Source organism: Bombina bombina, chromosome 1 (assembly GCF_027579735.1).
Source record: "Bombina bombina isolate aBomBom1 chromosome 1, aBomBom1.pri, whole genome shotgun sequence".
NCBI lineage: Eukaryota > Metazoa > Chordata > Amphibia > Anura > Bombinatoridae > Bombina > Bombina bombina.
This window is the reverse complement of record NC_069499.1, coordinates 563,294,045-563,308,050: the sequence shown is the minus strand read 5'-3', so window position 1 is coordinate 563,308,050 and position 14,006 is coordinate 563,294,045.

The following is a 14,006-nucleotide window of genomic DNA, read 5'->3' as shown; positions in this document are numbered from 1 at the left end:
TTTTCCCCTCACTGTTCTTTAGCTCTCAGAAAGGTGTGACATTTTAAACGCTCAGTGTTTGTAATATTTCTTTTCCTTTACACATATTTAGATTTTTGGGTGTTAGGGTCAGGGGTGAGCTGTGGCTAGACCAAGGTGCTGGGGACATTTAAAATACTTTGCAATGCACGTGTTTAGGCTTGGCATCATATATGAATCCACACATGGAAAATGCATTATATTCTTTTTTCAGCACAAACAGCTTTTTTTTACTTTCGAATTGGAATTTCACATTCAATTTGGAATGTCACATTCAAATTTGAATATTACATATAATACTATTTTGAATTAAAATGCTACATTCAAATTCAAATGCTACATTCGAATTAGAATGTGACATTCGAATTTGAATACAACACAGTTATAGATTAGAAATACTATTTCGAATTTGAATATTACATTTATAAAACACAGTTTTAGACTAGAAATACTATTTCGAATTCGAATGCTACATTCAAATTCGAATGTGACATTCTAATATTACATTTATACAACACAGTTGTAGACTAGAAATACTGTTTTGAAATTTGAATGTGACATTCGAATTAGAATATTACATTTATAAAACACAGTATTAGACTAGAAATACTATTTTGAATTTAAATGTTACATTCAAATTTGAATGTAGAATTCAAATTCGAATATTACATTTATAAAACACAGTTGTAGACTAGAAATACTATTTTGAATTCAAATGATACATTCAAATTCCAATGTCACATTCAAATTTGAATATTACATATCGAAATTGAATGTGATATAAAATACATAGCTAAACATTCTATTATTCGAACGAATATTTTTGAATGTTATTGAAAAATTCAAAAATGAAAATTCGAAAATAGAATGTTAGAATGTTATATAAACATTCGAAATTCAATTTGAACGAACAAATGTATAAAAAATTAGCAATGTATATGTAGGTGGGTGTCTCAATATTAGTAATTTGCCTGCCTTTTTTAATATCTTTGATCTTTGAGCCCTTATAATTTTTTGTGCAATATTTTTTTAATTTTTTTTTATTAGACAGTGTTAATATGAGTGTAAGTGTACTTTATAATGTATTTTTGAAGTGTTTTGTGCAACTTTTTTGTTTTGGAAAACAATTAACCACGGCTCTGAGATCACGGTAAGGATTGAAGTGTAAATGGCGATTGCTCTAGCGAAATTGCGATTTCAATCAACTTGTAATATCAGAGCAATGAAAAAGGCTCTCACAAAGATAATATCGCTTTCCCAAAACCATTTGCACCTCACTTGTAATCTAGCACTTAATAAGAACTAAAATAAATTCCTTGCCGCTTCAACTCTTGACTTTCCTACTTTCAAATACATCACTATGGCCCCTATTTAACAAGGTCTGGCGGACCTGATCCGACAGTGCGGATCAGGTCCGCCAGACCTCGCTGAATGCGGAGAGCAATACGCTCTCCGTATTCCGCATTGCACCAGCAGCTCACAAGAGCTGCTGGTGCAACGCCGCCCCCTGCAGAATGCGGCCAATGGGCCGCCAGCAGGGGGTGTCAATCAACCCGATCGTACTGCTTCATAACTGCTGTTTCTGGCGAGCCTGCAGGCTCGCCAGAAACACGGGGCATCAAGCTCCATTCGAAGCTTGATAGATAGGCCCCTATATATCTACTAGCCATGACAAGAGGAATTTTATCAGACCACAACCCCTTTTGAAACACTATGCTCAAAATGTGTCTTATCAAGAGGAACAATTTCAATCTCAAATAAAATGTAGCTTGATATTGCATCCCAATCTCTCTGTTCCTTTACCTCTTAAATGCAGTAGTGATCTTAAAATAGACATTACTAAAGAACAATATTCCTATCCACTAAAATATCTTCAATATCAGCTTATGTCTTAGAAACTAACTTAAGTTATTCATGAGATGGTGTTTAACACAAATTTACCTTAAATCCATGTATCACCCCATCTCTGGAAGATGCTGGAGAGAGTGTGGGAAAAGGGTTACCTTTGTCATATTTGGTGGGATTGTGATGTGCTTAAGCCATACACATGGTATTTTCTCTAGGGCGTCCTATTGAATTATCTCCATGATCTTTCTCCTCAACTAAATGCCCATGATACAATGTAAATATAAAATCACTTTGTTCAGGATTATACTGAATTTCTGCAAACATTTAGTTCCACTGTACAGGAAACAGATAGTGCCCTTCCCTTACTGAATGGAAACAATTGGTGACAAGAACACTCCACTTAGAAAAACCATATTACATAAAAGTGGGTAAATTAGATTTATTTCTACATGTGGAGTTTTATTAGAGTGGAGCCCCCTAGGGGTAATATAAATGACGATGGTAGCGATCTTGTCTGCTATAGTCACTGAATATTAAATACTCCATATTTTAATTTGTGTTCCTTCCTGATGTGTTTATTGATAATACAGCCTCATAATGTAAGGTTAAAGTGGACTTTTCCACTCAACACAAGCATATAATGTGAGAATGCTTAAGCTTGCTAGCCTAAATTCTTAATTGTATGTACTTTTAGACATTGTATATATTATTTATTTATTTATGCATTTATTTATGTATTTATAATATTGCAGAACAGTAATATGTATAGATTTATGAGTATCTGGTCAATATTTTTTTTATTAAACTCAAAAAAAATTGAACCTGCTCCTTATTACATTTCTGAGTTGTGATGCACTCTCCATTTTAATCAATGGAGCAGTATCTACCTTGTAACTGTTAATTTCTTCTCCCATAGGCAAGTTCCACTGTGAAGGATGCTGCCATTACAAAAAAAATATATCTTCAAAACATTACAGAAGAAATTAATTAAAATTAAAAATGTTGTCTATGAAGCATTCCAAACAATATACATGCAAAAAAGAAAACTTGAAAACAACCTCAAAGTACGGAGACATAACGATGAGACAAGACATATGTTTGGCCTAAGCGTAGGTGGAAAATCCTGAGCATACGTCTAGAAATACCCAGAACATTCAAGGCCATCCCCTCATTGACATCTGTGAGATCGCCCAAACACCTTACGTGGTATCCTGAATGCTTACTTTCCCATAACAAAATAGACAAACATTTATAAAAAAACTTTTATAAACAGTTATCTGATCTGTTGTAATTGTAATTATTGTTTTTCTGCGTTGCTAGAAGTGGGAATTTGGGGTGTGAGATTTTATTTATTGGGCACATCATGCAACTATAGTTGTTAATGGCAGGAACTGTGGAAAATATAGGTCAAGCCATTCTCAATTAATTTTCTGATGTACAAGGAGGCTCCTCAGTAACCCCACGAAAGTCTATGAATATACCCCATTGCCACATTAATGACAGTAACAAAAGATACATGGAACTGGAGAATTATTATCTCAGACAATATGAAGTTTAATAAACAGTGAGACATAGGAGGTAATGCTTCATTGTGTAGGTATTAGCAGCAGACATCATCTTGAATATTGCCTTCTGTGCAGGAAACTATCTCGCTAATGGAAAATAAATAAACTAGATACTGTTCAAAGGAGTGCTGCTAAAATGGCGTTTTAAAGGAAATTACTTAATACGCAGGGGTTGACTGGGCATGGGGGCAGGGTGGCAATTGCCCTCCAGGCTGCTTTTAGTGATAAAATCAGGGCCAGTGCAGAAGATAAGGTGTCCATCTTTTTTTGTTCTTCAGTATCCCTTCTATCATCTCTCTGCATGTGTATATAAACATACATACATACAACCCCAATTCCAAAAAAGTTAGGACAGTTTGGAAAATGTAAATGAATGTATTTTTGAACTATAGTAGAGTTTGACAAATGTATATAAAATTTAGGAGCCAACAAGAATATTGAGGAACTAGCTAATGCCATACACTATTTAAGGGTCATTTGAAAATAAAAAATAAAACTGTAAGGATGAGGAATGGATCCCTGGTTTTGGGAGTTCATCTAATTTTGAATAATAATTATGATATCATTATAATTTATTTGTTCTTTAGAGCTTACAATGTACAAAATAATACAGGTAGAAAACCCATTATCCAAATTGCTTTGGACCAGAAAAGGTTTGGATTTCAGAATAGTTTGGACTTTGAAATATTTTTATCTTTAAACCGGGAGAGTTTGGAGTGTAAACAACAATATCTTATGTCTTTATATGTTGTAATACAGCTTTTATATGTAACCTAAAGGTAGTTTTATTTAATTGTTTAATAATTTTGTATACATAATACCCTCAAAAATATAGTACAGTACTCTAATCAGAAAGGTAATATTTGTTGTATTAAATAAATATAGACTATTATTTGCATTTTACAACACAAAAAACAAAACAAAAACAAACTAAAGACACTGGCAGAGAAGACTATGGGCTCCATGTACGAAGCAGCGTAAGCTGCTCCGGAGCCTTTGCAGGGCAGGTTCGCATATGCGAGCCTGCTTCCCGCAATGTAAGAAGCAGCGGTCATTAGACCGCTGCTTCCTACACCCTACGCCACCTCTTAGGTGGCGAAGCAAAATCACAGAGAGCTCGCTCGCTCTCGGTGATTGACAGCCCCTTCAGTCGCGTGATTGGTCGCGCGACTGAAGGGGCGGGCATTACACACTCCGCTGAGTGTGTAATGATACATACGGGCAAGCGGATAAATAGATCCGCTGCCCGTGTGTAGGGGAGGCGGGCGGACAGCTTCGCGAGTTAAGAAGCTGTCCGCCCGCCTCTTAGTACATGGAGCCCTATGACTTAGACCCGAGAAACTGGCTTTCTGGCCTTGTCTGTCTCGCAGTCCATCGATTTAATCGAATAAAATGGGCGGACCCGTGAAGTGCCGTCAAGTGGCAATGTGTCTCCAATACAATATAATTGAGAGTGCAACAACAGCAAAACATTGCCGACATCGACACTTGTCTGCAATTTCTGTGGGCGGGCAGGGGGACTGTATTTGAAGTGTTTCTACACAGAGCAGACAGTGTGCTCACTAAAACCAAACATGGTTTCTGTGTAGTAACACTTCAAATAATGCCCGTGTGACCTTACTTTACATAAATCTTCACTTCCTGCCTCACACTGAAAAGGTGATGAGACAAACATCGCTGACACCCTATTCGAAACCTGTAATTCAGAGAATGTAATATATTGCACTGCTTGTGATGTATTCCAATCAAAGTACCGGTTACTCCCCCTGGAACGCCCGGCTAACTCTCACAGAATGCCTACACATATGTTATGTCTTCGCTATACTGCCCCTGGAATGCCCAGCTAACTCCCTAATACCGGCTACACCTATGTTGTATGTTAGCTACACTCCCCTGGAATACCCAGCTAACTCCCACAGAATGCCTACACCTATGTCATACTTTAGCTACACTTCCCTGAAATGCCCAACTTACTCCCTCAGACCACATACACCTACATAATGTCTTCCCTACATTTCCCCTGAAACGCCCAGCGAACTCCCATAGACCGCCTACACTTACATAAAGTCTGCAATCTACTTGTCTAATAAAGTATACAAACTCCCCATTATAACTATACGGAGCTATGTCTCTACATTTCTATACAATGTTAAAATTATATGCATTTTCATGTATAATGCATATTATTTTAAGTATTGTATGTAATTTAAAATGTTGTTATTTTTTATTGTTAATTTTATTATTTAAACATAAATATACCATTTAAATTATATATTTTTGCTTAATATAAGATAAATAACAATAAAAAATAACTACATTTTAAATTATATAACACATAATATGCTCTATACTTGATGATGCATATCATTTTAAAATTGTATATAAATTCAATACTAAAATAAAATATTAACCCCGTACATCCTCTCACCCCCAGTGCAACATACACTATTAACCTCTAATCTGCCATAACATAAAGCCTTAACCACCCCCTAACCTATTAACCCCTACACAGTCACAACCACCCAATGCAATAAACCCCCTGACCTATTAACCCTCTACACTGCCACAAACCCCCAGCAAAATAAGCCCCATAACCTATTAACCCCTACACCACCACAACCCCCAATGCAAACTACTGCTACACTACTTCTACCTAACACCTAACCCCCACCTCTAAGCTATTACCCCCTAAGTTACAAAAAATAACAAAAACTAAATGTACACACAATAAAAAAGCTAACATTACAGAAAATGAAACAACACTACCAAAAATAAAAAAACACAGTTATGCCTATACTAAAACTAAGCCCCCCTTAAAAAAAAACACCCCAAAATAAAAACCCTAAACTAACACCATAGGTTACTATAACAATACTATAACAATAGCCCTTAAAAAGGCTTTTTGTAGGGCGTTGCCCTAAAGTGGCTCTTTTTTACATAGAAACTAGAACCCCATTCGACACTAAAAGTAACCCCCCCAAAAAACAAAACCCTAACTAAAAAAATAACCCTATAATAAAAAAGGGTATTTGGTTGTGTATTTACCCTTAGAAGGGCATGTGGTAGGACAGTGCCCTAAAGAAATCACAGCTCTTTTGGTGCCCAAAAATTAAAAACATATTCAAAAAAAGATCCTAGTCTAAAAAAAAGGCTGCCCTGAAAAGGGCATTGCCCTAAAGATATTTAAGCTTATTTTTGAATAAAAAAAATCAAAGCCCTATTCTAAAAATATCCTATACTACAAAACCTAAAAGGAAAAAAAAAACCTAACCTTAAAAATAAAAAAATACGACCCCAAAAAATCCTAACACTAAACCCCAAAGTTTGTACTCACCAACTTGACTCCGGCTCCTATGTGATCGCCAACTGCGGTGCTTCTCTTCATGGTGGGACCCATCTTCATCCTGGTGGCAGGGGCACATCTTCATGGAGGCAGCTAGTCTCCTTGTTTGGGTGTGGGTAATTAAAATGAATTTAACCTGGGGGTCCATGTTAAATTACTTTAAACTACCCACACCCAAAAAAGGTAACAATGCTGTTTTTTTTCTTTTAATAAATCTTTATTTAAGAAATAAGTACTTTACAGAAACAAACAAAAACAAGAATCAGCAGCATAGTTCACAATTTAAAATGTAGAGATGTACAAAATTAAATTTAAATTGGGAAACAATGCTGTTATTCAACCTCCAGTACCTTGAAATCCCTTAATAGTAAGTGGAGAATCCACTTTTAAAAAGGGACAGTCTAGGCCAAAATAAACTTTCATGATTCAGATAGGGCATGTAATTTTAAACAAGTTTCCAATTTACTTTTATCACCAATTTTGCTTTGTTCTCTTAGTTGAAAGCTTAACCTAGGAGGTTCATATGCTAACTTCTTAGACCTTGAAGGCCACCTCTTTTCAGAATGCATTTTAACAGTTTTTCACCACTAGATGGTGTTAGTTCACGTATTTCATATAGTTAACACTGTGCTCGTGCACGTGAAGTTATCTGGGAGCAGGCACTGATTGGCTAAACTGCAAGTCTGTCAAAAGAACTGAAATAAAGGGGCAGTTTGCAGAAGCTTAGATACAAGATAATCACAGAGGTTAAAAGTATATTAAAATAACTGTGTTGGTTATGCAAAACTGAGGAATGGGTAATAAAGGGATTATCGATCTTTTTAAACAATAAAAATTCTGGTGTAGACTGTCCCTTTAAGTAATTGATAAAAATTAGCTTTACAAGTTTCGAGTAAGAAAAATAGTGGTGGGACTAATTTGTTGTATCTATTTCTGCCAAATCAAACAATCAAACACTAGACCATTAAGAAAATGAATCCCTTTATTTGAAAAAAAGCAGAACATACCCACCATTTTAAGAGTCATATGACCCTCTAGATATCATAAGGTTGATGTAAAAAATGGCAAATATTTAAATCAGTAGAAACTATTTTTATGGTATGTTAAATGGGTAAGGATCAGAATCTGTGCAGATTTGGCCAATAATAATTCAGTGTATATCAGACAACTTTATAGAAAAAGAACAATCTCTTCTTAAAAATATTTAAATAGTTTGAGTTCAATTTTTGAATAAGATTAGAAGCTGGATGTCAACATGAAGCAGTAAATTTAACAAGCAGTGGATGCTGCAATCTACCCCTGAAGTTTCAGTTCTGCCTGAAACTTAAAGGTACACTGAACCAATTTTTTTTCTTCCATGATTCAGATAGAGCATGACATTTTAAGCAACTTTCTAATTTACTCCTATTATCAAGTTTTCTTTGTTCTCTTGCTATCTTTATTTTAAAAGCAGGAATTTAAATCTTAGTAGCCAGCCCTTTTTAGGTTCAGCACCATGGATAGCGCTTGCTTATTGGAGGCTTGCATTTACCCACCAATAAGCAATCATAACCCATGTTCTTAACCAAAAATAGGCCGTCTCCTATGCATTACATTCCTGCTTTTTAAATAAAGATAGCAAGAGAACGAAGAAAAATTGATAATAGGAGTAAATTAGAAGGTTGCTTAAAATTGCATGCTCTATCTGAATCATGAAAGAAAAAATTTGGGTTTAGTGTCACTTTAAGTTAAGAGACCGCTGCTCCTTAACTCATCCACCACCGCTCTGAGGTGGCAGACAGCAATCATCCCGATCGGATATGATCGGGATTATTGACACCCCATGTTAGCGGCCGATTGGCCTTCAAATGTGCAGGGGGCGGTATTGCACAAGCATTTCACCAGAAATGCTTGTGCAATGATAAATGCCGACAGAGTGTGCTGTCTGCATTTATCGATGTACGGCGGACATGATTGATAAATCTACCCCGAAGACTCTTCAGTATTCAGTAAAACTAAAAGAAATGCCTATTTCCAATTTGCTGTCAAATGGTTTTCTAGATATCAAGTTTAAGACATCAATGCAAAAAAATGGAAACTTACCAACCACTTGACATCAGAATTATAATACATAAAAGGGGGAAAAAAGTGAATTTGTGCATCTGAGAGCCACAATAAAATGTCATTGGAAACATTTAAAGGGACAAAATGTGCATTACAATTTTTAATAGCAACATTTTGCAATAAACTTGTAGTAGCAAAAATGCTTCTAGTGAAAGCTGTCACAAGTATTTTATAATGTATTCCTGTTTGTAAAAAAACAACTTTGTTTTATAGTTATGGAGTTTGTACTTGTCCACTGATACATCTATGAATGTTGGTCTCATAAAAGTATGATCTCTAGGGATCAGTTTTACATAATTATACGATTCCTTATAGTTTCACCATTAGTTTAAACAGTTCCCAACAAAACTAAAACAGGAGAAGCTTAAACTTGTCAGAAATGGCCTAACCCATGCCAAGGCTGTTTTGGAGAAATTTTTAAATCATCAGAGAAGCATAAGCAAGGTTCAACCTTCATGTATAAAAAAGAAAAACAAGATTCTTAAGTGGTACATAGTAAAAAGCTTAAGATGAACTGATTGTGGGCTCTGCAAGATAAAGGTCTCAGTGTCCAATCTGTCAGCGAAAGCACTGAATATTCTGAAAGACGAAAACCTCCCCTGAAATTTGAAATAATTTACTCTAACTAAACACAAGGGCAGCTTCACTGAAACAGCGGCAGAGTACTCCATTGGAGTATTCATTTTCCATCAGGCATAAAATGAGGAAAACCTCACCCTGTGAAAAAAAAATATTGGTCCCCTTAAAGGGGAATTTCATGACTGTGTTAGTGTATTCCCATATAGACTTCAATGGAGCATAAAAAGTAGAAAAAAAACACCCTTACTTGTGCGCAAAACAGATTACTTTTTTCAAGCGCGCTTACACGACATGAAATATGAATATTGCACATTCCAATGTTCTTCACATAGCATAATATGTTCTATTTATCCATAAATACATATTTATATATATACCCTGTATATATATATATACAGGGTATATCAAGCCATTGATTTTATGCTACATAGATATTCAGATTATAGTCATGAATTTATAACATTTATTGTTCAGGTAACTGAGTTCCTTTTACAACATAATTTTTTTATTTTTCAGAGTACTCATCACTTGCAAAGACGAGGCACGGCGATGGGGGCAAAATTTGCCCCTGCCTTTGCCAATATTTATATGGGGTGGTTAGAATTTAACATGATTTTTTCAGACTCATTTCCGTATAAAAGTAATGTTATATATATTTATGGTCGCTTTATAGACGACATTATTGTCATTTGGGAGACTAGTGAAAGTTGTAGTGTAGACAAACTAACAGAGTATTTGAACGATAATGAATACAATTTGACTTTCACAGCACAGACACATAGTCAGACTATTGATTTTTTGGATCTGAACCTAAAGGCATCAGATAATAAAATTTCTACATGTACGTATCGTAAACCCTTGGCCAGAAACACAATACTGAGAGCTAATTCTTGCCATCTCGACCATCTAAAGAGAGGCATACCGAAGTGTCATATCACAGTAATTCTCAATCTCTATACTTCATGTTTTCCACGTTTCACTGTCCCTTTAAACATAATATCACATGACCGTTATGCCTTTATAAGCCCTCCTCTCTAATTCATCGATGCTTGGTAATTTGATTCACATGAGGAGTGATCACAACTTTCAAGAAGCTCTCTCCATTTTCGTCAAGTTGTTTTCTAACTTTATATCTGCAAAGTTCTCTTCAATCACAGGACAGCATACTTCATTCTGAAACGCTAACTGACATACAGCGTGTCTGCAGTAGTTCGGCGTCTGACGTCATCAGCACTCCGGGAGTCAGTGTCGCAGCTCCTCTCTGTTGCCGGATTCTACACTGCTTCTCAGGACAACTGAATTGCTAGCAAGCAAAGTCTTCACAAGTACACGCTGGTCATGAAGTGTTGGGTATCGTACTAAACATAAAGTTATTGCTGAAGTTACGCTAATTTCATATGTTCCTAAGACTGTATATACTAACAAATCAAGCTTATACATATACGTTACTAATGGAAAGTGTGCATGTTTAACATCTTCTGCATATATCCTGGTTATTTCTGCATACAATACACTGCCATAACATTTCTGCTGCATTCATAAATAAGGTTACATATGAACTTTACTAACCTGAACATTTAAGCATCGTACCTGAGTGATAAGCTACAATTTATTTAAAGAGATACTAACAGAGCTTCAATTACATAAAGTTATAATTTATTCTATATCCAAAGAGATTATCTATTGTTTAGCAAATGCTATTATATTACTTAGGAGAGTATTAGCACATTCACATTGTTGTGCATATCTCCAGCAACTAAAGATAGTTGTTATTTACTTTTGACCTAAACAGGTCACCCTCAGTCAATGAGCAGAATAAGGTTCCTAGTTTATCAAGGTACCTAGGTTTGGTGTGAGACTGAGTGGAGTAGATACAACTGGGTTCATATTAATTATATAATAAATCCTCACATATTATCAAGCCTCCCTTAACCCACTTGTATCTATAATGGATGTTACTGAATTGTCCAACCGTGTTGGAACCCTTTCTCAAAATATGGATATAATGATCCAGGGTCTTAGGGACCTCCAAGTTGAAAATCAGGAATTACGAAAATATATTAGGGATCATGTACCTGCTCAAACTTTACCATCACCTCTTGTTTCTCCTGAGCCACAAATATGTCCACCTGAGAGATTTTCTGGAGACAGAACTCAATTTAGAGACTTTAAAAATTCATGTACTTTATTATTTTCATTGAAACCAAGAACTTATCCTACCGAAAGGGTTAAAGTTCTAACGGTAATTTCTTATCTCACTGGTGAAGCCAAGGCATGGGCTAATGCATACTATGAGAAAGAAGATCCTATCTTAAACTCATTAGAATCATTTTTTAATGCCATGTCCTTACTATATGAAGATCACGACAAACAAGCTTCAGCAGAAAATTCTATCAGACATCTGCGACAAGGTAGACGCCCTGTAGAAGAATATATAACTGATTTCAAAAGATGGGCACCTGACACACAGTGGAATAACCCAGCTTTGACAAATCAATTCCGTATTGGATTAGCGGATGCTCTAAAAGATGAATTGGCACGTGTGGTTATTCCTAAGGACTTAGAAAATCTTATGACCTTGTCTATATCTATTGATCGTCGTTTGAGGGAAAGGAAGATTGAAAGAGGGTCATCAGAATTATCCACCAAGAAAGCCTATAGCTCTCATTCAGTTTCCACTGTCCGTTCAACAGATGAGCCTATGGAGATAGGTTTTGTCAAAGGTCCTCTTAAACCTGAAGAAAAGGCTAGACGAAGACAACTTAATCTTTGTTTATATTGTGCTGCTAAGGACCACGGAGTAAAGGAGTGTCCAATTCTGTTAAAATCAAAAAAGGGTAAGCAAGAGATAGCTCATTTAAATGAGACTGTTATAAAAAACTCATCTCACTTTACTCTTTCTGTTTGTCTACAGTGGGATCAACATCAACTTAAAGCCCAGGTGGTAATCGATTCAGGAGCAACTAATAATTTCATTCATTCATACTTTGTTGAAAATCACAAGATTCCTATAATTAAAAAATTAATTGCATTACCTATTCGAGTTGTTGATGGTTCTTTTATCAATTCAGGTCCTGTTACCCATCATACAGATCCATTATCATTAACATTTTCATCAGGTCACTCTGAATTGTGTACCTTTGAGGTTATTCATTCTCCTTTGTACCCCATAATTCTAGGACTTTCATGGCTAAAGAAACATCAACCAAACATCTCATGGAATAGTGGTACTATTTCCTTCGACTCACCATATTGTAAAAAACACTGTACACAATCACAAACTATATTACAGGTTGATATCACAAATATACCAACAGAGTACTCAGATTTTTATGATGTTTTTGATAAGGTTGAGGCTCAATCTCTACCTCCCCACAGACCCTACGACTGTCCTATCGATTTAAAACCAAACAGTAAAATCCCTTATGGTCGTATATATCCACTCTCTGAACCAGAACTGCTTCATCTCAAAGGATATCTTGAGGAAAATCTAAAGAAAGGTTTTATTCGGCCTTCTACATCTTCAGCTGGTGCCGGGATCTTTTTCGTGAAGAATAAAGATGACAGTCTCAGGCCTATAATTGACTATAGACAACTGAACAACTGTACAATAAAAAATAGATATCCTTTACCTCTTATTCCAGAACTCATAGAGAGGTTACAGGGTGCTACCATTTTCACCAAACTGGATTTAAGAGGTGCATATAATTTAATTAGAATTCGCAAAGGTGATGAATGGTTAACTGCCTTTCGCACTAGGTATGGTCTCTATGAGTATTGTGTCATGCCTTTTGGTTTGTGCAATGCACCTGCAACTTTTCAGTTTTTTATTAATGATGTTTTCAAAGATTTACTTGACACATACATTGTCATTTATTTGGACGATATTCTCATTTATTCAAATTCCAAAGAGGATCACATACAACATGTCAGAACAGTTCTTTCAAGATTAAGACAGAACAACTTATATGTTAAGGCAGAAAAATGTATATTCAATTCTGATACTATTTCTTTCCTGGGGTATCATATTTCACCAAAAGGAATATCCATGGAGGACAACAAAGTACAAGCTATCACTAACTGGCCTATTCCAAAAAATAAGAAAGAGCTCCAGAGATTCCTAGGATTCTCAAATTTTTATAGAAAATTTATTAAAGGTTTCTCTACTATCGCAAAACCTCTCACACTACTCACCCGAAAGAATAACAAATACCACTGGAACCAACAGGCAGATGATTCTTTTAACACTCTCAAACATAGTTTCATTACCGCTCCAATTCTACAATTCCCAGATCCATCGAAACAATATACATTAGAAGTAGATGCATCCGAATTTGCAATAGGAGCCATTCTGTCTCAAAGAGATTCTTCTACCAACATGCTTCATCCTGTTGCATATTATTCTCGGGTTATGAATTCGGCCGAAATTAATTACCCAATTGGGGAAAAAGAACTTCTAGCCATCAAGGCTGCATTAGAATTTTGGAGACATCTATTAGAAGGCGCAAGATTTCCAATCATCATATTTACAGATCATCGTAATCTACAAT